Source organism: Miscanthus floridulus, chromosome 19, assembly GCF_019320115.1.
Source record: "Miscanthus floridulus cultivar M001 chromosome 19, ASM1932011v1, whole genome shotgun sequence".
Taxonomy (NCBI): domain Eukaryota; kingdom Viridiplantae; phylum Streptophyta; class Magnoliopsida; order Poales; family Poaceae; genus Miscanthus; species Miscanthus floridulus.
The window spans coordinates 7,692,440-7,718,235 of NC_089598.1; the positions used below are offsets into that span (position 1 = coordinate 7,692,440).

Genomic DNA, 25,796 nt, shown 5'->3' on the forward strand with positions numbered 1-25,796 from the left:
AGGGCTTCAATTCCAAAGCTTGAGTTGTCGCCCTCGCCCTTCTGATCTGTATTAGAGTACTGTGCATTAGGAGTAGTGTGTTCGATCGTTTGGTGCATATATATGCTACGCTAGCTCTTTATATAGTGCTATGTGCACACATATCTCCCTCCCCTGCCCTCTGGGCCGAAAGGATATGCATGATCTATAGCGCATACATGTGCGAACTCCACAGAGTTAACAGCATGTGGAGGAGACTGGAACTAAGAGACAAGAGCAGAGACAAGAGGACAACAAGGCACGCCGTGCTTTGTGCAAGAGCTTGTCCTGAGGACAAGAACATTAGTGTGTTGTTTAATAGATAGTCTCGTGCAGTCCTACATAATCTTAAAACAACTTGATAGACAACATATACAATTATTTTCTTTTAAGTAATTATCTCATATTAACTTCAAATTTCTTAATTTATGCATAGAATAAAAGGAATGTTGTGAATTGCATAGCAATAACAACTCATACGATAATATATTTGATGTCTCATAGCTCTGAATTTGGCTCATGAGATGGTTAATTCATAAAGCAACGACCTCTTTCTCTCGGGTGCAAAAAAATGATTTAAATTGGATCCTGTATGTGCATCATAGGGCTTGTGTGGGACAGCTCCACAAGCTCCAAATTCACCAAAAACGGCTCCGCTCCACGAAAAGTTAACCAAACGCTCTAGCTCCACTAAATCCGCATTCACCAAAATGGTGGATCTCGGGGCCAAATTTACCGTTTTGACGGAGCTTCTCAAGGGGTGCTCCTTCAAACTAAGTTTGGTGGAGTTGGGGAAAATTACCCACCACCACTTATTACGCTACAAGATTTCGTTTTCTTTCTTGTTCTTCTTCCTATCACGAGCTCCTCTGTGGCCACCCCCGTCCCCAGCCTCGCCGTCGCTGTGCCAAACCCACCATGGCCACGAGACAGCCGCCACCGCGAGCTCCTCGTGTAGGCCCCACCATGGCCACGAGCTAGCCACCACCGCAAGCTCCTCGCGTCGACCGCGACTGCGTCCCCGGGCCTGCCGTCGTGGCCGCGCCTAGTCGCACCACGCTGCGCCCCGCTGTAGCCGCCGACCGCGCCACGGTCCGCCGAGCCGGCTGGAGGAGGAAGAAGAGTGGAAAACCGGGAAGAAACTTTTTTCCCAAGGGCAAAACAGGTCATTCCAACCAAAATACCCTTGCGTGGATCTAGAGCTACTGTATAGCCGAACAGTTCCCTTATAGATCCACTAGTAGAGTTGCTTCATGGTGAATCCCATCCAGATTCATTTTTTAGTGGTGGAGCTATCCCAAACAGACCTATAGATGATGTACATCGTGATTGTTGTCTGTCGATCTTCGCATGAAAATTGGAATTCTTGGGAGAGCTGGTCACTTGGTGGTGCAATGTTCGAAGATCATTGCGATGTTTTCATCATAGGAGGTTATGCTAAAGCATGTAGCTTGGTTGTTCCACCTCGTGTATCTTGTCTATGGTTGTTTGTTTTTCTATTATGTGTTGTGTTGTTATTGTCTTTTGGGGTTTGCCCCAATTTTGTAGTCTTCCATTCTCGGACTTGCCAAGATCTATAGAAATATATTCAAGTGAGAACTATCGTCCCCCGCCCCTTCCCTGTGACTTGTCAAAAAAAAAAATTGGAAATTCAAAATTTCACCATATATACACCCCCTATGACAAGTGCACATGTACTCACGAGGCAAGTGCATCATCTCTAATTTGTTCTAGCTTCTTAACCACTACCTCCATATAAAAAATTATACGTGATATGAGACCGCTAGCCATGTACTTGCCCCAGAGTAAAGCATATCAGAGCGAGGAAAACCAGCGGTCCCCCCACGTTGCTAGCCAAGTATTGACAAACGCTGAAACGCCCGTGATCAGCAACAGTACAGAAGTATGAACAAGAAACACAGGGCGACAAGTGCGTTTCTTCGTCTTCTTCCAATGATGGCCAGTAATATAAGAAGTGAAAAGCATATGCTGGTCTCGTCCATAGCTTTGGATGAGCGCCATGTCGTCTCTAACAATATATATACGTACGTATTATTATTGAAAACATGCAATTTGATTGCAAACGTTCGCACATAGAACGAGCGATGCGAATCTCGCCGCTCATCCCGCCACTACATATGCCAGATTGGCAGTACGTCTACTCTGGTACGGTGTACCTCTCAACCATTAAATTATATTATTTTCATTGTACGTAGTGGACGATCGATCGACTCTGTTCATCACCGGCGTCTAACACTCTAACTCTAACTACACTTTCTTAGCATCAATATTTGTTGTTTTTTTTAGCATGAAAGCGGCAGGTCATCATGGGTATTAAGTAATATTTGGGTTTGTCATATATCAATTATAGAAGACACTTTTCAAGCAAAAGAGTAGGCTTCTCAACCATTCAATATTCATCAACATTTGCAGACAGTCATCATGGAATCTGAAGCGAAGTCATCCGACGACCACCCATCGTTGGCCGAAGAAAACGTCAGGACTCGGGACTCAAGACGGCGCCCGGCTCTATCCCGGCTCGTGCAGAGCCAAAGGCGGATGGTGGCGGCGAGGGTCAAGCGCAGCTGGCTGTGGCGGAGCCAGGATTTTGCACCTGGGTATTTCATATACAATGTATTAGATTGCAGTGATTCACTCTAGATTTCACTATCAAAATTATTTCAATTTTTAATAAATTAGAAGGAAATGATAAGCCTGCTGGAGTCTGGACCAGAGAATAGATCTAGGAGAGGGAGAAGCCGAGTCGAGTGGAGCGGGGCTGGGAGGAGGGCTGAGCCGCCGAGGGAGAGGGATGCTGCTGCTGACTGCAGTGACAGCCAATGGCTTCAACGTTAGTCCGCTCTGCCACTAGACACTGGTTGCCGACTGTAAGAGTGAGGGGGCGAATTGAGCGGACAGTGAAGCTGGAAGGAGGCCGAGGAGCCAGGGGTGTTGGCTGCGCCGTGACTGATGGCCGCCGCCACCGCTTCCGACTTCCGAGTCGATGCACCGCAGCTTGCCCGTTAAGGTGCCGTGCCACGGAGGGAAGGTGTCGAATTACTGATTCGCCGGCGGGGCAGCCGAGACGAGATGCAGTTTCTAGTGACTTCGTGGACTGGTAGTAGATCTATTGTGTTCAAGGACCAATTTAGAACATATTGTACAATTATACACATATACCTTTGTACATATATTTGTTTCAAGTGACTTTCGTGAGCTAGTAGTGGATCTATTGTGCTTATGGACCAATTTACAACATACTATACAGTTATATACATATATATATTTATACATGTATTTGTTTTTGTTGTAAAAGACCATGGGTATGCCATGGAATACACGGCATGCCCCTGGCTCCGCCCATGCAAGGAGGAAAGGCTGAGGGGCGGTACGCCGAAATCCCCGAGCACCGGCTGCCGGTAGGAGGCTAGGTAGCTAGCCTGCTGGGCGGAACCGCCGACGACCAGAGAGCCATGCCGCCATGGATGCAATGCAAGCATCAGTGGCAAGCAGTGTTGCGGCAACCAGCGTTGTACAGGCATACGCACAGGAACAGAACGGACGACGACGCTCCACTATAAAATTCCCAGGTCTAGTTTTCCAGAATAATTCATATTTATTGTTGTTTAGTTATTAATTATTGTTTTTGTTGTTTCTATAGATCTATCCTAGAGCTTTGCAGGCAGTATTCATGCATGCTGTCATGCTTATGCAATCAATATGTTGCTCCACTGTCCAGGGCGAGGAAAAAGCTCTGCAATCCCTTCATGTGGCATAGCCGAGCCCCACCCAGAGTAAAGTTCTATGGGTGTCTACTAGTGAAGTATAGGATACAATGCAAGCTCAATCTCCAGTTCTCCACATGAAGCACATCGTGGACAATTCAACCTGTGATCTCTCTGCCACAAACCGAGGAGTCCGCTGACCACATTACAACGGGCTGCCCTTTTGCCAAAGCTTTCTGGATCAAGATCGGAGGGATCAACACTCATATTGCCCCTGTCAGCAGTCTATGATGGTGCTCAACGCTGACTGACGAAATTCCGACAACAGCGGCTTCTACCTTCCTCCTCCTGTGCTATTGGGAACTTTAGAAGCACAGGAACGACGTCGTCTTCCGCAGGTTCCAGCCGAGCCTTTAACTCCTGCTCCTTGCCTGTCGAGAATCGGCCACAACTTAGAGCTGCAGACTCCCAAGCGCCCAAAACGGCGATAGCGAACACCAGGTGCAATCTGTTTGGATTTTGGAATGTAATTTCCTTCTCTTTTTTCAGTAATAACTTGTATCTCAGGCGCAAATAAAGCCTCCTGGATCTTAGTTAGGCCTTCCACTACCGATGTATTTCAGAATCCGTGGCTAATACGTATATCAGGTAGAGACGCAGTCATTCGCAACAACAAAAAAAAAAGGTAGAGACGCAGTCTATGATGGCGGGATGTCGTGGTGGTGCGGGAGTGCCACGGTGTGGCAGTGTGGCCTTCGTTGTGCCGGCATGGAATGGAACAAGAGCGCGCCAGCCGCCCATGGCTGTTGGCTGTCGAGAATCGGAGGGAAGTGCCTCGTGGGCAACCTCAAGTAGACGCCGTGGCTGGGGGAGGCCTTCGTGCCGTCAGAGCCGTTGGCGCGGCTTGCCATCCCGACCTGCACACGCCGGCGGCGGCCAGCCTGATCCGGTAGCTCCCTCATGGCCGCCGCCCGCCAAGGGCCCGGACCCCCGGACCCGTCCCCGTCATCGTGGGAATCGCCCTGCTCCCTCGGCGCCGGCCCGGCGGCTCCCACCTTGGTGGCCCCGGCTGACGGCTGTAGCAGCGGAGGCGGGCCATCGCGACGATGGTTCGGCTGCCAATTGGAGAGGAGAGCGCCCGCCGTTTTTTTTCCTGTGTGTGGCGTGGCTGACTCACCCAGTTGCCAACGTTGACCGAGCTGGCATGGCGCCACGTATGCATAAGCCGCCTTCAAAAGAACCCGAGGTGCAACCGTGCAAAATTATTCGGTTTAAATAGTTGGAAGACATAAGCATCCGATTTCACGTTGGGGGGCGATCTTGAATGAACTCAGAGAAAAGTCGATAAAATTACATTTCACCGCCACACACACGCGCGACACTTACTGTATGTTTGGCAATTCTATGAGAAGAAGTATAGGAATTAATAGAGGGAATTAAGATGACAGTTTGACTTTTAGTTCCTACTCGTGTTTGGTTCGTGGAGTAAAATAAGGGAGAGAGTTGAAGATGTAATTCATTGGTGTGAGGATTTTTTAGTGACAAATTACTATAAGATAAGTCACGATCAACGGTAAGAATGTATTTATCTTTCACTGAGAACATAATTTCTATCTACTCTCTAAGTGTATTAATTAGTGGGAGCGGGGTGAGCGACCGCTCAAGGCCTCCAAAAAAACAGAGGTCCCCAATCTTACCCCGATGATCCATACTATTTCAGATTTCCAGCATTTAGGCTAGGCACACACCCAACATATTTCTCTGTTACCTTCTGGTTTCTATCCCACAACCCATGGCATATGATGTTGGGGTTTTTTAGTTAATCCTCTCCAATTTTGACTGTGTGTTTTTAAAACTATATTAATACCTACCATACCAAGTACGAGTAACACGATATCAAGACATATTTTATAGTGCCTTTTAACAAAAACTTGTGCAGTTTTATGTAATTTTGATCAAAAGTTAGAAAAGCTTAATTTACAACAAAGCTAATTAAAGTGACCTGAAATTTTTGAGCTCTACTTGTAGCAACCTCGTAAAAATATGGATTCTAATTCTACACATGCATGCATGTAACCGTAAAAACACTCTGATTCTAATTAAAGTATGCTTGAATTTGCTCTGATCAGGCTAGTGTCTGTCGACTTTATTTGGTTGATATATCGATCGATTTGCGACAAATGAAGATATACTAAAGATATATATGAAACTAGTATTCTCCGATCAAACTACTTTAATATGCTCTGATCAAACTAGCATGCTTTAGTTAGTTGCCAAAGAATGAAGAGCCAGGATATCCATATATGTTGTTCATCAGCATATATATCTTCACTTCACTTGGGTTGACACTAAAAATCCTCCCGTTTGCATATCCAGATGATTAATTGCTGCTTCAAGTTAATTAATAGTACGTGCTATTTGAGCCAGTACTTCTCAAAGCCATACCGATTCTTTTTTTTTTTGAAAAAAAAAAAACTGCAGCCACCGACTGATCCATGCATCTATATATCATCAAGCTCTTTCCAGAGAACACTGCTAGCTATTAGCCTACTGCTACATTGGCAGCACGATGGCAACAATAACGACGACGACGACGACGACGCCTCTTTGGCCGCGCTCACCATGCTGCTGCTCCTCCCCTGCCTCTGCACGGCGGTGGCCTTCCTCACCGCCGACGCTCCGTCGCTGCCTGCCAAGATAAACGACAACGGCACGACGGCGACCTGGTGGCGACGGCGTGCGACCAAATGAAGGGCTCGGGCTGACGGCCCTCATCACCAAAGAATTGTTCAGTTTGCATGATGACTGGGATTTTGGATGGGAATGAATGAAGAAGCAGACCACCAGGGCCGTGAGTTGGCCCAGCTGTGTTTGAGCCCACGTCTCAATTGGGCTTGTGAACCAACGAAGCAGATCGGGCCGGCCAGCCGAGAAAGTTGCAACTTGGCCCTCCCTGATCAATCAAGCCGGGTACCTTCTCGTCTCATCGAAGAGAAAAAAAATAAAGAATAATTTCTTTGAAATTAATCAATGAAATTATGTTATGGATGATGATTCTTATAGATATAGATTATAGGAAAGAGGAGAAACTAACAGGCTTCTGCTAGTTGTAGCTAAGGTAGTAGGCAAGACATATGCTGATGGCCACTACTTTTGTTTTCTTTTTGTTTGAGAGATACCATTTGCCGGCCTCGTGATAGCTTAGCTAGAGAAATTAGTGAGGAGACGCTAATATAATTGGAACTTTTGGAGACAAGTAACATCTCTCCATCCATTTCTCCGTCGCGTTGCCTTTTGGTACGAATTTCCATGTCGGCAAGGTGCCTGTGCGGCTGTGTCGTCGGTGATATGGCTCCGGGCCGGCCGGCCGGTCACACATCCAGCTAAAAAGAAAATACGGGAGGATGTATCCACGGAGGCATCGTAGGGGCCGGGATTAAATTAGAATGACCCTAGTCTAAACACCACCTGAGCGCCCTCATGGTAGATTAATGACATGTGGAAGTACAAAATAGATTCTACAAAATATCATGCGGACACCGGGCAATATGCATGGAGGCTAAATTTAGGAGCCAATGGTAACATGCAGGAACCCAGGTGTTGCAGATTGTGTAGGACGTGGGATTTAGCTACCTGTACACGTGTCAACAATCCACCATGGTTGCAGAAGCGATGGTTTGGACCCAGAGTCCACCCAATTTAATTCCCATAGGGTCCTGCCACATGGATCATGAGTTTAACAGTCATATATAGCCCGCAACTATGCATCCAGGCGAACTAAGTGTACCTGTTGGTTAGGTTTTTCGTAGTGAAAAATCTAAGTTTAAGTGGTAGGTGATTTGTCCATCAATTGTGAAGTGTCTACGGTGAAAAATCTAAGTTTAAGTGGTAGGTGATTTGTCCATCAATTGTGAAGTGTCTACGGTGATTTCATCAATCTTAAGATTTGTTGATCCAATTTAGTTCTTTGGAGATGCTTATAAAGATAGGGTTAGTGTATGCTCGTGTTGTATACTGGGTCTCATGAAAATATCCATGAGCAAATGATGATTTAACGTAATGATCTAATATATACTCGGAAGGAGCAATTGGAAACAAAAACCATTGCATAAATTTAGAAAGACGCATATGGGCGTTTGATGTCTGTCTATTCATAGATACATGTCGTGAATCAACGACAGGTTATCACGGTGCCTTCGTGGCCATCGTGCATTACTACAGATCTGGACATCACTGTCGGATTAGGATGTACCTTCACTGTCGGTTCTGAGCTTAAAAATCAGAAAATGATTGGGGCTGGATCAAAACCGGCAGTGAAGGTCCACATCACTGTCGGTTTGTGGCTTGCACCAGTAGTGGCTTGACATCTATTTATCACCGCCGGTTCTAGCCAAGAATCGTCAGTGATGTTGGGCTATCACTGTCGGTTCTAGACAAGAACCGACGGTGATAATATCACAGTACAAAAAGCTAGCGCCATCATCTCCTTCCTCCCGTCTTCCATCGCGAGCACAGAGACGTGCGTTTGGGCCGCTCTCTCTATTGTTACGGCTGCTCTTGACCATGAAGCTAGCTCTTGGATTTGGAAGAATGACTTAATCTTTTTGCTTTAAGGTTAGTAACAAGCATCCACTTCTTTGATTTTATTACTTAATTAGCGTTGTTTTGATGGCTACATTGCTTGATTCTCATTCTAGTCCTTTCTCCATTCTAACGAGCACTTTTTTCAATTGGACTTTGTACAAGGCTTGCAAGCAAATTGTGGTGAATCCATCATCCAAAAGGTTGGTATCTTTGAACTCATTTAAATTCGTAGCTAATTATATGGTGGTCAAGATCATTGTTAGTATGTGATGTTATAATTAGTTCTTGATAGGAGTAGAGTAGATTATTTTACAATTTTGGTGAGCAAATTAATCCATGCACCACCTACCAACACATTGTTGGGAGCTACATTGTTGTTCATGATCATATCTAAAATTTTAGTGTTTTTTTAATTAGTGTCTCTATTTTTATGTAGCATGGAGTAGAATAATTGTTCTTTATTATTGTGAAATAGTTTTTTTTAATGGTGCTACTATTTTCAATTTATATGGCCGAGGCTACCAATTTCAATATTTCAATAATTAGTGTACAATAATGTTTTCCAAAATTGGGGTGACTAAATTAAATAAGTGTAGAATAAATTGTTGTTTAGAGCAACAATTATTGTTCATGAAGCTCCACTTGTTATTAATTTCTCTGTAATTACTGTCTCAATATTTTGTTGTGTAGAGAAGGATCGAGAGTGGATGTATGGGTCCTGAGCGGACAAGCGGTACATGGTTGGCGTCGGCAAGTTTTTCACCGATGCCAAAGCCCATGCTAGGAATAGGAACCCTGTCTTCTGTCTTTGCAAAGATTGCATGAATTAAGGGAAATGGGCTCAAATCGAGTATGTACGAATGCACTTGATTAGCAGGGGTTCATGCCAAACTATACGATATGGACTATGCATGGCAATGTTGGTGTGAATGTTCTGCAGGAAAACGATGATGATGTGGCAATGCCTGACGCGTAGCTATCCACGATGCTGACGAGGAACCCGGTGTCAACACGGAATCTATGGCCACAATTAATGATGTGTTTAGGAACACACTAGTTGACGACACCGATGATAACGATGGCATTTCTCAGCTACTACGTAATGTAGAGACCGGATGTCTTAGTAAAAGACAGCTAAGAAAGCTAGAGAAAATGAGACAAGATGGCAAAACACCATTGTATAAGAATTGTCCAATGAGCAAATTGGAAGCGACATCATGCTGTTAGAGTTCAAATTGACAAACGAATTGAGCAATAAAGGCTTCGATCAGTTGTTAGGTATAATAAAAAAATGCTCCTAGAAAAAATGAATTGCCAGAAAAGACATACATGACCAAGCAAATGATCTTCCCCATCGGCCTCGAGGTTGAAAAAACCACGCGTGTTCCAATGATTGCATATTATACCGTGAAGACGAATACAAAGACTTTGATGCGTGCCCCAAGTGTGAAGCTCCATGGTACAAGGAAGGGCCGTCAGATGAGGGTACCAAGACCAGAGAAGGTTCTATGAAGGTCGTTTGGTATTTCCTTATAGCTCCTCGGGTGCTTAGGCTGTTTGCATGTGCAAAATCGGCCAAGCTGTTGCGCTGGCATGGCAAAGAGCGTAAGAAAGATACAATGATAAGGCACCCCGCCGATGGGAAGGACTGAAGGACAGTCAATAATATGTTCTATAAGAATATCGGTGGAGAGGTAAGGCATTTTTGGTTTGGTTTGAGCACAGATGGGATGAATCCTTTCGACCAGGTTAGAAGCATCTGACCAGTGATGTTCTGTATATACAACCTTCCACCTTGGCTCTGTCTGAAGCGGTCGTACATCCAGATGCCACTACTTATCCAAGGGCCAAGACAACCTGGGAATGATATCGATGCGTTTCTGTAACCAGTGATCAATGAACTAGTCGAGATGTTTGAAAAGGATGTGGAGGATGTTTGGGACGAGTATAAAAAGTAACATGTCACGATCAAGGCAGTACTTATCGGTACAATCACCGACCTACCAGGTCGAGGTTGCTTGTCCGGAGAGAAGACAAAAGGCTATACTGGATGTGTCGAGTGCTTGGACGACACCGATGTGGTACATCTGCCAAAGAACTCAAAGATAGTTTATATGGGATACCGTATGTTCCTATCTAAGGATCACTCTTACTACAGGAACAAAAAAGATTTTGCCAGAACTATTGAGAAACGCTTCCCTCCAAAATATCGAGATGGGCATGCGATACTTCGAGAAGTCAACAAACTAGAGGTTGTCCTTGGGAAGGGGCACAATGCAGTAGCAGCGCATGATGGGAGCGTCTGGAAGAAAAAATCAGGTTTTTCTGAAAACTACCTTACTGGCTAGTGCTGAGTGTACACCACTGTCTTGATCCCATGCATATAGCATATTCTAATGTTGCCCCCTTTTTCACACTTTATAATGTGGCACAGTGTCCTGGTAAGAATGGTTGGTGGGACGAAGGTCCCATTCTAGGTTGCACTAATGCAATTGGAGACTCTAGACCAGTCGGCGGAAAACAATGAATGTGAGTTTTACGTAATGTGGGCAATGCTTCGCTACCTTGGCGTAAAATCGGAGGCGGCAGATGCTTTGGTGTGTATAATCCCCATTTCATTTATATATGTTAATTCAATAAAACGATCTACTTATTTCTCTAACATTTCTGCCTTTCGAAACCGGGTTTTTTTAATGACAGCGCAAGAAATTTAAACACAATAGGCTGTTAGAAATGGAGATCATAGCACTGTCATCGGAGCTAGCAGCCTTCATTGTATCAGAGTGCTTGAAAAAAGGAACATTCTCCATTACAAGGCGCAGTACGCCCAGAGCGGCTCGCTAGACTATTGTAATTTCTTTTTTAGTTCAAGGGATCGAGAGCTTCATAAGTACATTTGAACTGTAAATATAACATTTGTAATATTTAATATTGATGGACCTGTCGTCTACGTAGCGAATATAAAGCGAAACCCGATTCTAACAAAAAAATAAAAAATAAATTATATAAAACAATAAAATGCGAAAAAAAGATCACTGTCGGTTTGCATGTCAAGCCGGCAATGATGTCTTGAGCAACACTGCCGGTTCAAAGCTCAAGCCGGCAATGTTGGCTTGAGCATCACTGCCGGCTCAAGCCACAAGCCGGCAATGTTTGTTGCTCCATCGAATGTTTGGACACATGCATGAAGTATTAAATATAGACTAAAAAATAACTAATTACATAGTTTACGATTAATTTGCAAGACGAGTCTTTTAAGCCTAATTAATCCATGATTTGATAATGTAGTTATAGTAACACATGTGCTAATGATGGATTAATTAGGCTTAATAAATTCGTCTCGCGAATTAGTGACGGATTTTGTAATTTATTTTTTTATTAGTATTCAAATATGTCATGCGACATCGTCCCTAAAACTTTACACCTTAGATTTAAACCAGACCTGAGATTTGGTGGGTGATCTCGATTGATTTTGTGTCGCCACGATCACGACGACTCCTGCTCGACCGGTCGACCCGTCCCTTTGCTTTTGCATTGCATTGTTCCAAATACAATGGACCACCTGGCGGCTAAGCTACCATGGTGGACCTACCCCTAGGGATACATGTGCCAACATGATTCATCTATCATCTTCAGCCTGCAGCTTATTTATTCTTTAATTCTTGATGATGATCGACCACCCCATGCCGGCCTGTTACCAAGAAAGGCATGTTTGTTGGTCCCTAGAGGCCACTAGCTTCATGCATGCATCTAATTGTTTGATATATTATATTCTCTTTATTTAGTTTATAGTTAATTTTTCTAGCACTGCATAAAGGGGAAAAACTACTCCCTCCATCTCCAAATATAAGGTGCGATTCAGCAATGGTGTGGTCTTCAACAACATATTTTTACCTATACTATAATCTATAATTTATAAAAACAAAAGTTTCATCATTAGAAAGTATTTCTAAAATGCATATCTAATGCAGCTTATAAACTTTTCATATGATTAGACTAATTGTTAATAAAAATATGAAAGCTTTAATTTTGAAATATATGCATGCCTTACATCTTAGGATGGAGAGAGTAATAACCATGTCCCTCTCGTAATAACTATAGGCCAAGGCCGACAACAAACAAGCATGCATGCTATAGGAAAGCTGACTAACCCGTCTGCTAGCTGCGACTCTAGATCGATTTGTTTCTTCATGCTTGCATCACGCAAGTATAGGGACTGCTCATGGGTCCATTCTCCCCCAATTTTACTCACATGCAACAAGGACACACACTCTAGATCAGCAAGGACCCAAGGATCATCAACGTTGGTTCACCTGAGTGGCCATGATGGAAGTCATTTGGATGAAAGGGGCCACAAACCCATGCAAAAGATGCACACACAAACGATGTGATAATGGTATCCCCAACTATCAACTGCCTTCAGAAGCTACTATGAGTCGTGTATCATAGCAAGCTGGTGGATCGTGAGGTCGGGTCACCTAGAGGGGGTCGATCAACACACCTATTATGCGACCGCCTCACTCTTCTGCCTATAAGTATGCTCAACCGCTGGTGCCCCTCCCAGCTGGTAGCATTCTACCCCAGCGCACCTCCGACCTGGTAGCATTCCACCGCCACCGCCGCCTCTCCCAGCTGGTAACATTCCACCGCCGCCGTTGTTGCCCCTCCCAGCTGGTAGCATTCCCCCCCCCCCCCCCCCCCCCCCACCGACCGCGTGCCCCGAGAATGGTATTCAAGCAAGCCTGCTTTGCACTCATGTCATGCGAGGGTGGTGGAGGACTCGTGTTTGTGGTGTATGCGATGCTTAAGGGCATCGCCCTCACCCTACACTGGCTTAGGCACCGACACGCCAACGCTGCGTCGGCCCATCGATGCGACCGACAATCATGGCTCCTCCTAGCTTTCCTTTGTAGCAGGAACTCGAGCACTGAAGAGTTGCCAAATATGTCCTTACGATGGTTGTATTGTACTGCACAGCAGGGACGAATCTAGTGGTGGGGCACCCAGAGTTCTTCTAGAGCCCCTCCAAGAATTTTTGTCATGGTTCTTCTGAGGAGGAGAGCTTGAAGGTTGAAGATGACGACTTTAGCCCCCTAAACTTTCATCTTAGATCTGTCAATGTTGCACAGCATCTGCATGCACTGCCGGCTTTGACTGAATGAACTCACTCCACGCGCTGCGCACATCACCTTTCTTTCCCCCTTTTTATTAGCAGCCAGCTCATTTCAGTCAAGAATAAACAAAGAAGCAGGCTTTAATTGACACCGTGGCGCCTTTATGCATGGTGCACTCTTGCCTGTCTTCTGAGTTGCCTCGCAGTCACCATCCAAACAGGCCCGTACTGCGTGCGTGGCTGCATGCTGCTCCTCTGCCATCCTGCTAATCCACCGTGAAGGCCTACCTTTCTAGTAGCTTGTTAAGTAGGGAATGTTTTATGTCGGCGTTTATTTATTTGTAGGCCGCGCTAGAAGTTTTCCAATTAAACCAATGCGTATATATATGTTTTCCAATGAGGCTTGCAGTAATATAATAACAAATAAAAATTAAATAAAGATACAACAACGACAACATGCATGGGCAAAAATATACAGTTCAAACATTGCATTGTTTTGGTTTCCAAAGGAAGAGACCAGAGAAAGAGTAGTACGTCGGTGGTCAGTTTGCTGGTAGGGCTGTGTTAGGCCGGCTTAACTTGTTGGGGGACCGAGTCAGGGTCAGCCAGCCAATCGTCGTTGATGCCGGTCACATCGACGACGGTGATGGTGCAGTGATGCATTCCATTTGGGCAGCTAGCTATGGATGAGATCAAGGGGACAGGGTAGGGGCCAAGCCATGCCTCAAAGCTAACCTCGCCGATTCCCATTCCTACGTAAAAAAGATGCCTCTTTTGACTCGGTTATCACACAGTCACAATCACATCTTTGTTAATTAATATGAATATTTCTTATTAGCGTTAGGTAAACTTTTTGCTTCTTTAGGGAGAATGCCTGGATCCTTCACTCAGAGGACTATCTCTAGCCAGAGGACCACGGAGCTTGTGGGCAAGCTAATTAAGTTCCCAAGCTTGCTAGCACAAGAGAGACGAAATGGTTCCACCGGGCAGAGTCTGGTAAGAAAAATCTTGCCCACGCGGGGCTAGCTATGCTAGCGAAGAAACCAAACGTGCCTTTAGTTTATCAGCCTCCCTCATTCTATCAATCGATGTGCACCATTATATATACGTGCGTGCATGTATGTACGTGCACGCTGCAGCATAAGAGCTCTAAGATACGATGACGATGTTACAAGTACATGTACGTCACTGTAGACGCATATGTGGTTACGATAAAACAGGTTAGCCTTGGTGACAGCTGGTTGTAAGGTTTCCTAGTTTCTCTAGTCCTTACTCCTTGATAACTCTTGAATTCTGTATTTCCGTTGATATTCAATGGGAATGGGGAGATTCCTCACGTTGGAAAAAATGTACGTCACTATAGAGCATCGGCACATGCCCCTTCTAGTGCGAGCGAGCTAATATAATGAATATTCTCTTCTTTCCAAATTATAAGTGGTTCTGGCTTTTCTAAATATACATAACTTTTACTATGTATTTAAACCTAATGTATATCTTGGTGCATATATAGCAGAATGTAGCTATCTAGAAAAGTCAACTTATAATTTGGATGGAGGGAGTATATATATATATATATATATATATATATATATATATACACACACTAAAAAGTATTATTATGTGGGTGTGTGCTGATAATTGTAAGGATCACAACACAAGGCATCTCATTCTCTGTCTCTCAAACTACATTAATCACTGCTACATATCTGGACACCACTGCCGGCCTCATCACTGCCGGATTAGGGTGAACCAGCAGTAATGTATCTTCACTGCCGGTTCTGAGCTTGAAAATCAGAAAATGATTGGGGCTGGGCCAAAACTGACAGTGAAGGTCCACATCACTATTAGTTTATGACTTGCACCGGTAGTGGCTTGACGTCTACTTATCACTGCCGGTTCTAGCCAAGAATCGTCAGTGATGTTGGGCTATCACTGTCGGTTCTAGACAAGAACCGACGGTGATAACATCACAGTACAAAAAGCTGGCGCCGTCCTCTCCTTCCTCCTTTTTTCTATCCCGAGCACAGAGACGCGCGTTTGGGCCGCTCCCTCCATTGTTGCGGCTGCTCTTGACCATGAAGCTAGCTCTTGGATTTAGAAGAATGACTTGATCTTCTTGCTTTAAGGTTAGTAACAAGCATCCACTCCTTTGATTTTGTTGCTTAATTAGCGTGGTTCTGATGACTACATTGCTTGATTCTCATTCTATTTCTTTCTCCATTGTAGAGATCACTTTTTTAATTAGACTGTGCAAGGCTTGCAAGCAAATTGTGGTGAATGCATCATCCAAAAGATTGGTGTCTTTGAACACATTTAAATTCCTAGCTAATTATATGGTGGTCAAGATCATTGTTAGTATGTGATGCTATAATTAGTTCTTAACAGGAGTAGAGTAGATTCTTTTATAATTTTGGTGAGCAAATTAATCCATGTGTCACCTACCAACACATTGTTTGGAGCTACATTGTTGTTCATGATCATATCTCCAATTTTAATGTTTTTTTAATTAGTGTCTCCATTTTTATGTAGCATGGAGTAGAATAATTGTTCTTTATTATTGTGAAATAATTGGTTTTTTAATGGTGCTACTATTTTCAATTTATATGGCCGAGGCTACCAATTTTAATATTCCAATAATTAGTGTACAATAATGTTTTCCAAAAATAGGGTGACTAAATTAAATAAGTGTAGAATAAATTGTTGTTTTATGCAACAATTGTTGTTCATGAAGCTCCACTAGTTATTAATTTCTCTGTAATTACTGTCTCAATATTTTGTTGTGCAGAGATGGATCGAGAGTGGATGTATGGGTCCCAAACGGAAAATGCTCCCAGAAAAAATGAGTTGCCAAAAAAGACATACCTGGCCAAGCAAATGATCTGCCCCATCGGCCTCGAGGTTGAAAAAATCCATGCGTGTTCCCATAATTGCATATTGTACCGTCGAGACGAATACAAAGACTTTGATGCGTGCCCCAAGTGTGAAGCTCCACGGTACAATGAAGGGCAGTCAGATGAGGGTACCAAGACCAGATGAGGTCCCGTGAAGGTCGTTTGGTATCCCTATAGCTCCTTGGGTGCATAGGCTATTTGCATGTGCAAACTCAGCTAAGCTGTTGCGCTGGCATGGCGAATAGCGTAAGAAAGATATAATGATGAGGCACCCTGCCGATAGAAAGGACTGGAGAACAGTCAATACTATGTTCTATAAGAACATCGGTGGAGAGGTAAGACACATTTGGTTTGGTTTGAGCACAGATGAGATAAATCCTTTCGACCAGGTTAGAAGCAATCATAACACCTGGCCAGTGATGCTCTGTATATACAACCTTCCACCTTGGCTCTATATGAAGCAGTCATACATCCAAATGCCACTACTTATTCAAGGGCCAAGACAACATAGGAATGACATCGATGTGTTTCTGGAACCAGTGATCGATGAACTAGTAGAGATGTTTGAAAAGGGTGTGGAGGATGTTTGGGATGAGTACAAAAAGAAATATGTCATGATCAAGGTAGTACTTATCACTACAATCACCAACTTGCCAGGTCGAGGTTGCTTGTCCAGAGAGAAGACAAAAGGCTATACTGGATGTCTCAAGTGCTTGGACGACACCGATGCGGTATATCTGCCAAAGAACTTAAAGATAATTTATATGGGACACCATAGATTCCTACCTAAGGATCATCCCTACCATAGGAACATAAAATATTTTGATGGGACTATTGAGAAACGCTTACCTCCAAACACTACTAGGGATGTGTACATCAATGATGCTCTTCTTTCGTCACTAAAGACTCCAAAATCGTCACATATATTATTTTATGACGAAGTTGTGACGATATGGTATTCGTCATTGAATGCGCGTCATATTTTACCTACCGTGATGAAACGTGTATTTTTGTCATAGATGTGCATTTGTTCTATGACGAAATGGCCGTCGTCATAGAAGTGTATTCTTTCTATGACGATCTATTTTCATCATTGATATAGCCCCTTTTTCGTCATGACTTGCCATCTGTTAGGCGGCCAGACGTCGTCTGCCATGCTGGCAGCTGACGTGTCTTGTCCATGTGGTGCGTCCACATTGCAGGTGACGTGTCCGACCACGTGGCAGCTGACGTGGCCAGTGATGTGGATGGTCCACGTGTCCACTTTTTATTGGGCCACGAGGCTTGCTGTGATAGGTTCTCATTTTCGTCACTGAAGTAAATAGAAATTCGTCACAGAATCAATTACCAAATCGTTATAGAAAGGTCAGATAATTCATCACAAGTGCACATGCTGATTTCATTACAGAATGCAAATAATACTGGAATGACCAAAAGCTTCCATAAATTAACAGATCCAGTATTCCAATGACCAACAACTTAATCAACAATTCTAAACTCGGTTCACATAACTCACTAGACATCACATTTGAACTACTAGTTTTATCTCAGTTCACATTAACATCATAGGAAATAATAAAAAGTTGCCAACCACCAGCAACATAAGTTACTACATAAACAAAATCACCAGCAGACCCCTTACTTAATGAACCAGCAGCTACGAGCAGCGCTCATGTCGAAGAAGCATTGTTGATGGCCAAGATACGCTTGAGCAGCACATTATTCTCCTCCATTGCCTTGTTGTTTATCTCTGTCAGCTTCTTGTACTCCTCCATCTCCTTTTGTGTCCTCGCCAGCTTTTCCTCAGCTTCTTCACTTCTCTTCCTGAGTTCATCGATTTCACCTTGTACAGCAGCCGTAGCTTCAGCTACTAGTTGCTCCCGAAGCTCGCTTTCATTTGATGATGATGATTTGGAGGATGGCACTGGTTTGATGCCAACACTCTTTAGGAAAAGGTTTGAGTTGTTTTGCGAGAGCACCTGGGACACAACCTGCACACTGGACACTGTTGTCTCACCTTCAGCAACAGGTTCTGTCCTCAAAGCTTCCATATTTGACTGAAACAGCAATGACGCATCATTAGTTGATACTTATTGCATTAATTTGAGGAGGAAATATCACACAAGATGTATTTTAAAAAATAAAAACATATGCTACATTGACAGAAACTGATGCCAAATAGGTATGCAATCATGAGTCATTTATTTGTTGTCAGGTAACTGAATACAAGTAGAAGTCAACAACATAGGATTATTATTTAGCAAGTATGTCTAGCTATATTGGATTATGACCAGTTTTGAGCAAAAGACAGAATACAAAATGTTTGAAACAAGACATATTATCCAATTAATGAATAGTTGTTGGCACAGCAAAACAGATGTCGTGACTTATAACTGCTTCTCTTGCTAGTTCAGTCAGACCATGTTTGGAGCTGGTATGGCAGGTCTTGAAGGCCTCCACCGCATCAAGTTCTTCATTTTGTTCTGTGCTTGGTTCTGCATTGTTTTTCTTCTTCTTCTGTTTCATAGATAATCAATTACAGCAAAGTTTTCTTAGATGAAATGCAAAATAAGTTGTTTAGTGCAAATATGTACAGGGTGCTCTTTACTTACATATGCATGTAAGTGTGCCACATAGCTGCGAGAACCCGTAGCTTGATGATACTTGACTTTACGGCGATTCTGCTTGTTCTTTTCACTTGATTCCTACAAGATAATGAACATGTCAGATGAGATCATAGGTTTAAAATGAGAAGATCCTTTGGAAACTGATTGAGAAAGAATATATGACAAGATACCTATTTATGTGAAAAACAGTAAGATGGTAATTTTTCAACTCCTGCAGAGTTGTCTACTCTTTTATGCCCCTATACAACTTCTATGAAATGTACATCTCAAATTGTCTGAATGCTCACCATGAACTGCCTTTCTATTGTTCTGTTCATGATTTTGTCCTTTAGAATATGTTATTCTATCCTTTGATGAATGGACTGATATTTAAGGGCATATTTGTAATCCTTTTTGTTTGCAGGATATATATGACCAACCTTTTTTCCCAAGTACATTCTGCTAATTGCTCCAATTTAGGAGCTTAGGGAATCTTTATGTTTGAAAATATTTATGTGTTACACTGCTTTTCATTGAAGGGCCTGGGTATAGCAAGAAGGATTGATGAGATGATATGTTTAAAATGAGAAGATCCTTTGGAAACTGAATGAGAAAGAATATATGAGAAGGTACCCATACCATGTTTTTTGGATCAAACCACTTTGCAACTAGTGCCTTCCACTGTTCATCAGTCATGCATGCAACTAGAGAAGTTGACCTAATCTCATTTGCAAGTACACCATTGAAGTATTTATTCTTGAGCCGATAACGCATTTGTCGCACCCCAGAGCGCAGCATATCGGTGCAAGCTTCCCTTGTTGGCTTGTCGTCAGGGTGAATGGCCAAGCGCCCCTAGTCATATGACAATTCCATATTTAGTTAGTCAATTTAGGTTAAATAGATATACATGTTAACCATAGAAACAGTAATGCACTTACAGAGAGCTTTCCCACAAAGTTTTTGTAATATTGATTGTCTCTCTTGTATTCTTTCCAATGAGGTAGGACAGGAACCTTATCCCGAATGATGACACCAGCCTCAGATGCAAACTTGGCTGCTTGAATAGGTTCATGAGGCCTTCTTTTGCCTTCAGCAACAGCTATGGGCATTCTCCTTCCCATAGCTTTTGTCATCCTGTCCAGCTGTGTTCCCTTGGTGGGTGGTCTAGGTCTCCTTGGGGCTCGCTGTGCAGGAGCTATAAAATAGAATTTGCATTAAAATGATTTAGTTTCATGCAAATAAGCAAAACAGATGACATATTTGAATGACAAAGAAACTATAACTTGCCTTCAGTGTCTTCCTCTCCAGCTACATTGTCTTCATCAGCACCTGTACTGTCTTGAGCACCAGCTCCACTGACTTCCTCTGTAGCTGTATTGTCCTGACCACCAGCTCCATTGCCTTCCTCTGCATCCGTATAAGACCTTTGTGGTGGTATTTCATCATGACCATCTGTAGGATCCTCTACATTCTGGCCATCTCTCACTGAAGGTTGAAGCCTTTTTGATGATCTTGTTTGGGATTCAGGAGTTTGCACCTGTGATCCTTGAGATGCCCTCACTCTCTTACTAGCCCTAACTCCTGGCGCCATGGTGGGACCTATCTTCTTCTTCTTTGAAGCTAGGACTTTCCAACTATACCCTGCAGGATACTATGGAAAAAAAATCAAGTAAGTCATGTGCATTAATAAGCAACACCATATATTAAAGAACAGGTATGCAAGAAACAAGATGCATCTAAACGCAAGGGCATATATTAAAGAACAGATTAAAAACATTCAAATGCAATACAAATATTCCCCATCCAGTACTTTGAAGATAGAAGAAGCACCTTAGTTGCCAGGGGTTGTGGCTGCACATCAGATTCAGTGTCATCATCATCACTATCTCCTTGATCATCATCTTCAAGGAGATATTCCAATGAATCTGAATCTTCACTATTTGTTTTCTTGTTTGTTGATTTTCCCCCTTCTTTGATGCAGATTGTGATACAGAGTTATTAAATTCAGTAGATAGATTTATCAGGCCGAATTCTTGCATCTTCTTTAAATTGTTCGCCACGCGTGTATCCCGGAGTCTCTCATAATCAGTTTTTGGAGGTTCTTACAAAAACAAGCAAATTGTGTCTATTAGAAAATAAAAAGGAGTGAACTAAGTACTAAGAGGTAGTAATACTAGATGCTAGATAGATAAGAGGTAGGAGTTAGTAGTGCCTGCTGAAGAGCTAAGGGATACGAGGTGATAGGTTATAGGCAACAAGTAATAGGTCAGAGGTAAGAGGTACAACTTTTTTTGTACTGAAGCACAAATACTCTAAATTATCTGAACATTTTGAAGATAGCTCGTACTGAACTACTCTTTTCCTATCAACACACATGCATGCACTCTGCTACATCCAAATCCAGATCATTAAAATGGTCAAACAGACCACGCCAAAATCTATTTGAAGTCAAGAGTCACAGCTACTTTCAGAATTGTACTACAATTGCTTTTAGAAAACATCACTGCTGCTTCTATTTCAGACAAATACAAGTGCAAAATAGATTACAGATCCAAGATTCAGAATACAATTTGACTGAATGGTCAGCAAACCCTAACTAGATACCAGGGCAATAGAATTATACAACAGAATTCATCAATACAGAAGAGTTTTACTTACCTTGTTCTTGTTCTGCAGGTCGCTTCCTACCTTGCCCCCATGTTGCCACCATTGCGGTTGTGGCTAGGTTGCAGATGTAGACCAGGTGCTCGTCGTCGGTGGTCGTCAAAGGGGAAGCAACCCTGGTGCGGTGAACCCTAGTCGACGGGGAAGCAGATCTAGTGCGGCGACGACCCACAATCTGATGGTGGTCAGGGTTAGGTTGAGGCAAGAAAGAGGTGGATGGGGCGAGATAGGTGCATGGGGCGATGAGAGAGAGGGGGATGCGGTGATTGATGTCGGCGAGGACGCAGCTCGTGGGCGGGGACGTAGCTTGTCGACGACGGTTGTGTCCCGGCGGTGGTGGATAGGGTTGGAGAAATGGGGGGAAGAGAGAATGAGTGGCCAAGGAGGTGATGAGTGCGGGAAATGAGTAAATATACCAGTGTTTTTGGCAGAATTTTTTGATGAGGGAAATTGTTTTGGCGCCTTGAGGCGCGAGAGGTTGTGGTCTTTTTTTTGGCATTGCGGGATCTGTTTATCAAAGACTGCACACATTCTCTTTATAATACCTCTTCTGAAACAACACACAATTGTTCTTGCACACATGGATGTTTTCGAAACCAAGGCCCAGTTCTCCAAGATATTTCTTGGCCTCATCATATGATTTTGGCAGCTCACTCTTAGGGTATCCTGATGACAACAACTTCAGCATTGTGGAAAATGCTGTATTGCCAATTCGATAACGAGACTTGATATACAACATCCTCACCAGAAAAGAGAATTTTGAATGGCTAGATCCCGGGCTAAGTGACTTCTTCGCATCTTCAAGGAGTCTTGCAAACCTTGGTTGTTCTCCATCAGCCTCTACCGCATCATATAGATCTCCTATCATCTCTGGTACTCCGTGATCCTCATCATAATCATCATCGGCCACATCCACATATATCCCAAAGTCATGATCACTTCCTTCGACCTCCTGCTCCAAATTTTCAACTACTACAGTATCTACCGACTCCCCATGATGAATCCACCTGGTGTATGTAGCTGACATTCCATAAATGTGTATATGGTCATTTACATCATCCTGAGGCCGTAAACTTTGATTAAGACATTTGCTGCATAGACAAAGTATGTGGCTGTCTTCGGGGTATCTTTCACTAACAAATTTCATGAACTCTTCAACTCCTTTCACATATGCATGTGTGAATTGTGTCCCATAAATCCAGCTTCTATCCATCTGTTTTGAGAGTAAAATAAACCTTGCACTCAGTCCTAAAATTAGAGTAAACTCAACAAAATTCAAAAACACATCCAACACATGCATATATATAAAGAAATTCAAAAACAAATCAAACCTTGTACTGCTCTATCCCACGCGCCGGCGTTGCTCTGTCCCACGATCGCCGACGCTCCTCTGTCCCACGCAAACCGCCGCTGCCCTGTCCCACGCAAGTCACCGCTGCCCGCCGCTGCTCTCCTCGCCCCACGATCGCCGGCGCTGCTCTGACCACCCCACGATCGCTGACGCTGGTGCACTGACCCACGCGCGCCGCCGCTGCTCTGTCCCACGAGCGCTATATATATAGTTTGCTGTGATTGTGAATGAATTGAAAAAAATACGAATGATTACTATTTAACTTTAGGGCCTCAGCGCCTCGCCTCGCCTGGGTCTGGGTGCCTCGCCGCCGTCAGGTCAGTTCATCACGCTCAACGCGATACGTGGCCGATAGGGCATCAGGGCGATAGGAGACATCGAGTCGAGACTTGGGATCGCAGCAATCTGGGAGACAAAACGACATCCATCCAGCGGCCAGGAAATCATTTTCTATTGGGCTAATAGGCTTGCTAATGGGCGATGTTGCTATTGGGCCAAGGCTTCTGTACTTACTGCTTAGCTATACGTTTACAAATAGAAAAACATGCATGCCTTTATCACAGAACGGTGAGTGCTCCAGTGGTAACGCACCAACATGTCTAACTACAGGTCGCGGGTTCGAATTTCCCTACGTGCGCTATTTTTTGGCAAAAAAAAGGGAGGCGGAAGGATGTAGGATCAGCTGGACCATGTGGGCCACGCTGCCCCACTTGTTCGCCGCCATGTCCTCAGGCTGAGACCCACTGGTGGGACCGCATCACCATGTCTTCGAGGTTGGGACCTAATGCTGGGACCACATCGCCACATCCTCGAGGTGGGACCTACTGGTGGGACCACGGTGCCACGTCCTCGAGGTGGTACACGAGCCAAACGATCTATGACGATTTAGTTTTGTTGTTTTATGACGATTCTTTTGTTTTCGTCATTATTCTTCGTGCCAAAGCTCCATCACTTTTTACTTATGACAAAGCTAGAAATTTCGTCATAGAAAGCGCTTGTTCTGTGATGAAATTTGTAAGCGTCACGACTGAATCATCATTGATGAACACATTTCTAGTAGTATCGAGACGGGCATGCGATACTTTGAGAAGTCAAAAAACTAGAGGGTGTCTTTGGGAAAGGGCACAATGTAGTAGCAGCGCATGATGGGAGCGTCTAGAAGAAAAAGTTAGTTTTCTAGAAACTACCTTTCTGGCTAGTGCTGAGTGTATGCCATCGTCTTGATCCCATGCACATTACTAAAAATGTTTACGATAACATGCTTAACACTTGATGGACACCGAGGGGACATCGAAGGATTCACTTGCCCCATGCCTGGATATGCAACACTTGGAAATTAGGAAGGAGCTGCATTCCGTGGCGCTAGAGGATGGCCAGTTTGAACTTTCAGTTGCATCATGGACTTTGAAGAAAGAAGAAAAGCGTGCATTTATTTCTTTCTTCAATGAACTCAAAACCCCGATGGGCTATTGTGCGAACCTGAAGAGGCTAGTGAACATGAGAAAACTCAAGTTCAACTATGGCTGTATAAAGTCCCATGACTGTCATGTCATTATGACTCAGTTGCTCCCTATTGCCCTGCGTGGTATCCTCTCCCCAAATGTCAGCGCCCCAATCATAAAGTTGTGCTCGTTCTTTAACGCGATCTCAAAAAAGGTCATTGATGTGTCCATGTTGGACCAGCTACAACGAGACATAGATGAAACTCTCGTTAGGCTTGAGATGCATTTTCCATTGACTTACTTTGATATCTTAGTACATCTGCTCGTTCATCTTATTGACCAAATTAGAGCCCTTGGCCCAATGTACCTGCATCAAATGTTCCCTTTTGAAAGGTTGATGAAAGTTTTCAGGAGGTATGTTAGGAATAGATTCAGGCAAGAAGGGGGCATGGTTGAAGGATGGTCAACGAAGGAGGCCATTGAGTTCTGCACATATTATCTAGACATCAATAGGGCCAGAGTTTCAAAATATCATCATGAGGGAAGACTAGGTGGCAAAGGAACGATCGGGGAGAAATCTATCATAGTAGACGACCCTGTTTCTTTCAGACAGACACAATTCTCTATTCTCTAGCAAACAGAGGATGTGATGCCATACATTGACGAGCATAGGCAATCGCTGCAAACTTTGTATCTGAGCAGGTCACAGGCTTGGCTTGATAAAAAACATAAGGAGGAATTTATCAGCTGGTTATGATGCCGCTTGATTGGAACAATGTTGGGTAATCAGCTGGATATCTTAGCCAAGGGACCTTCGAGTACATTACTTTAGTACCAAGGTTATGAGATCAATGGATTTACATTTTACACAAAAAAGCAAGATAGAAAGAGCACATACCAAAACAGTGGTGTTCATTTCGATGCTCACGACAAAAATGGCAACGTGCAGGCTACGTACTATGGTTTCATAGAGGTGATATGGGAGCTAGACTACGGTCGGTTGAAGACAGCTCTTTTTCGCTGTTAGTGGGTCCGGCTCGAGGAAATCACCACCGACAAAGAAGGGTTCACTACCGTTGATCTCACCAAGACCGCATACAGAGACGGCCCCTTCGTCCTTGCAAAAGATGTAATGCAAATATTCTATGTAGGGGACAACAAGACAAAAGCAAAGCTAAAAGTAGTTCTAGAAGAAAAAAAGGGAAGATTATCGGTGTCGATGCAGTGACGGACGAAGAAGACTACAGGGGCTATCAGGAACCTGCTTACGTCCGGTGTGATCACGATGAGGCCCTCATTGTTGGACCCGGTTAAGATAGTTAGATTATTATTAACTATGTAATCATTATTCAAACGTTGTATCAGTAATTCATCCTAAATATCTAATTTATATTTTGTGCGC

At 43.6% G+C, this 25,796-nt stretch overlaps 1 pseudogene; it reads right to left on the minus strand.

Moving 5' to 3' along the window:
- Positions 1-17,750: 17,750 nt before the first annotated feature.
- Positions 17,751-21,647, minus strand: LOC136529493 (uncharacterized; annotated as a pseudogene).
- Positions 21,648-25,796: the final 4,149 nt, after the last annotated feature.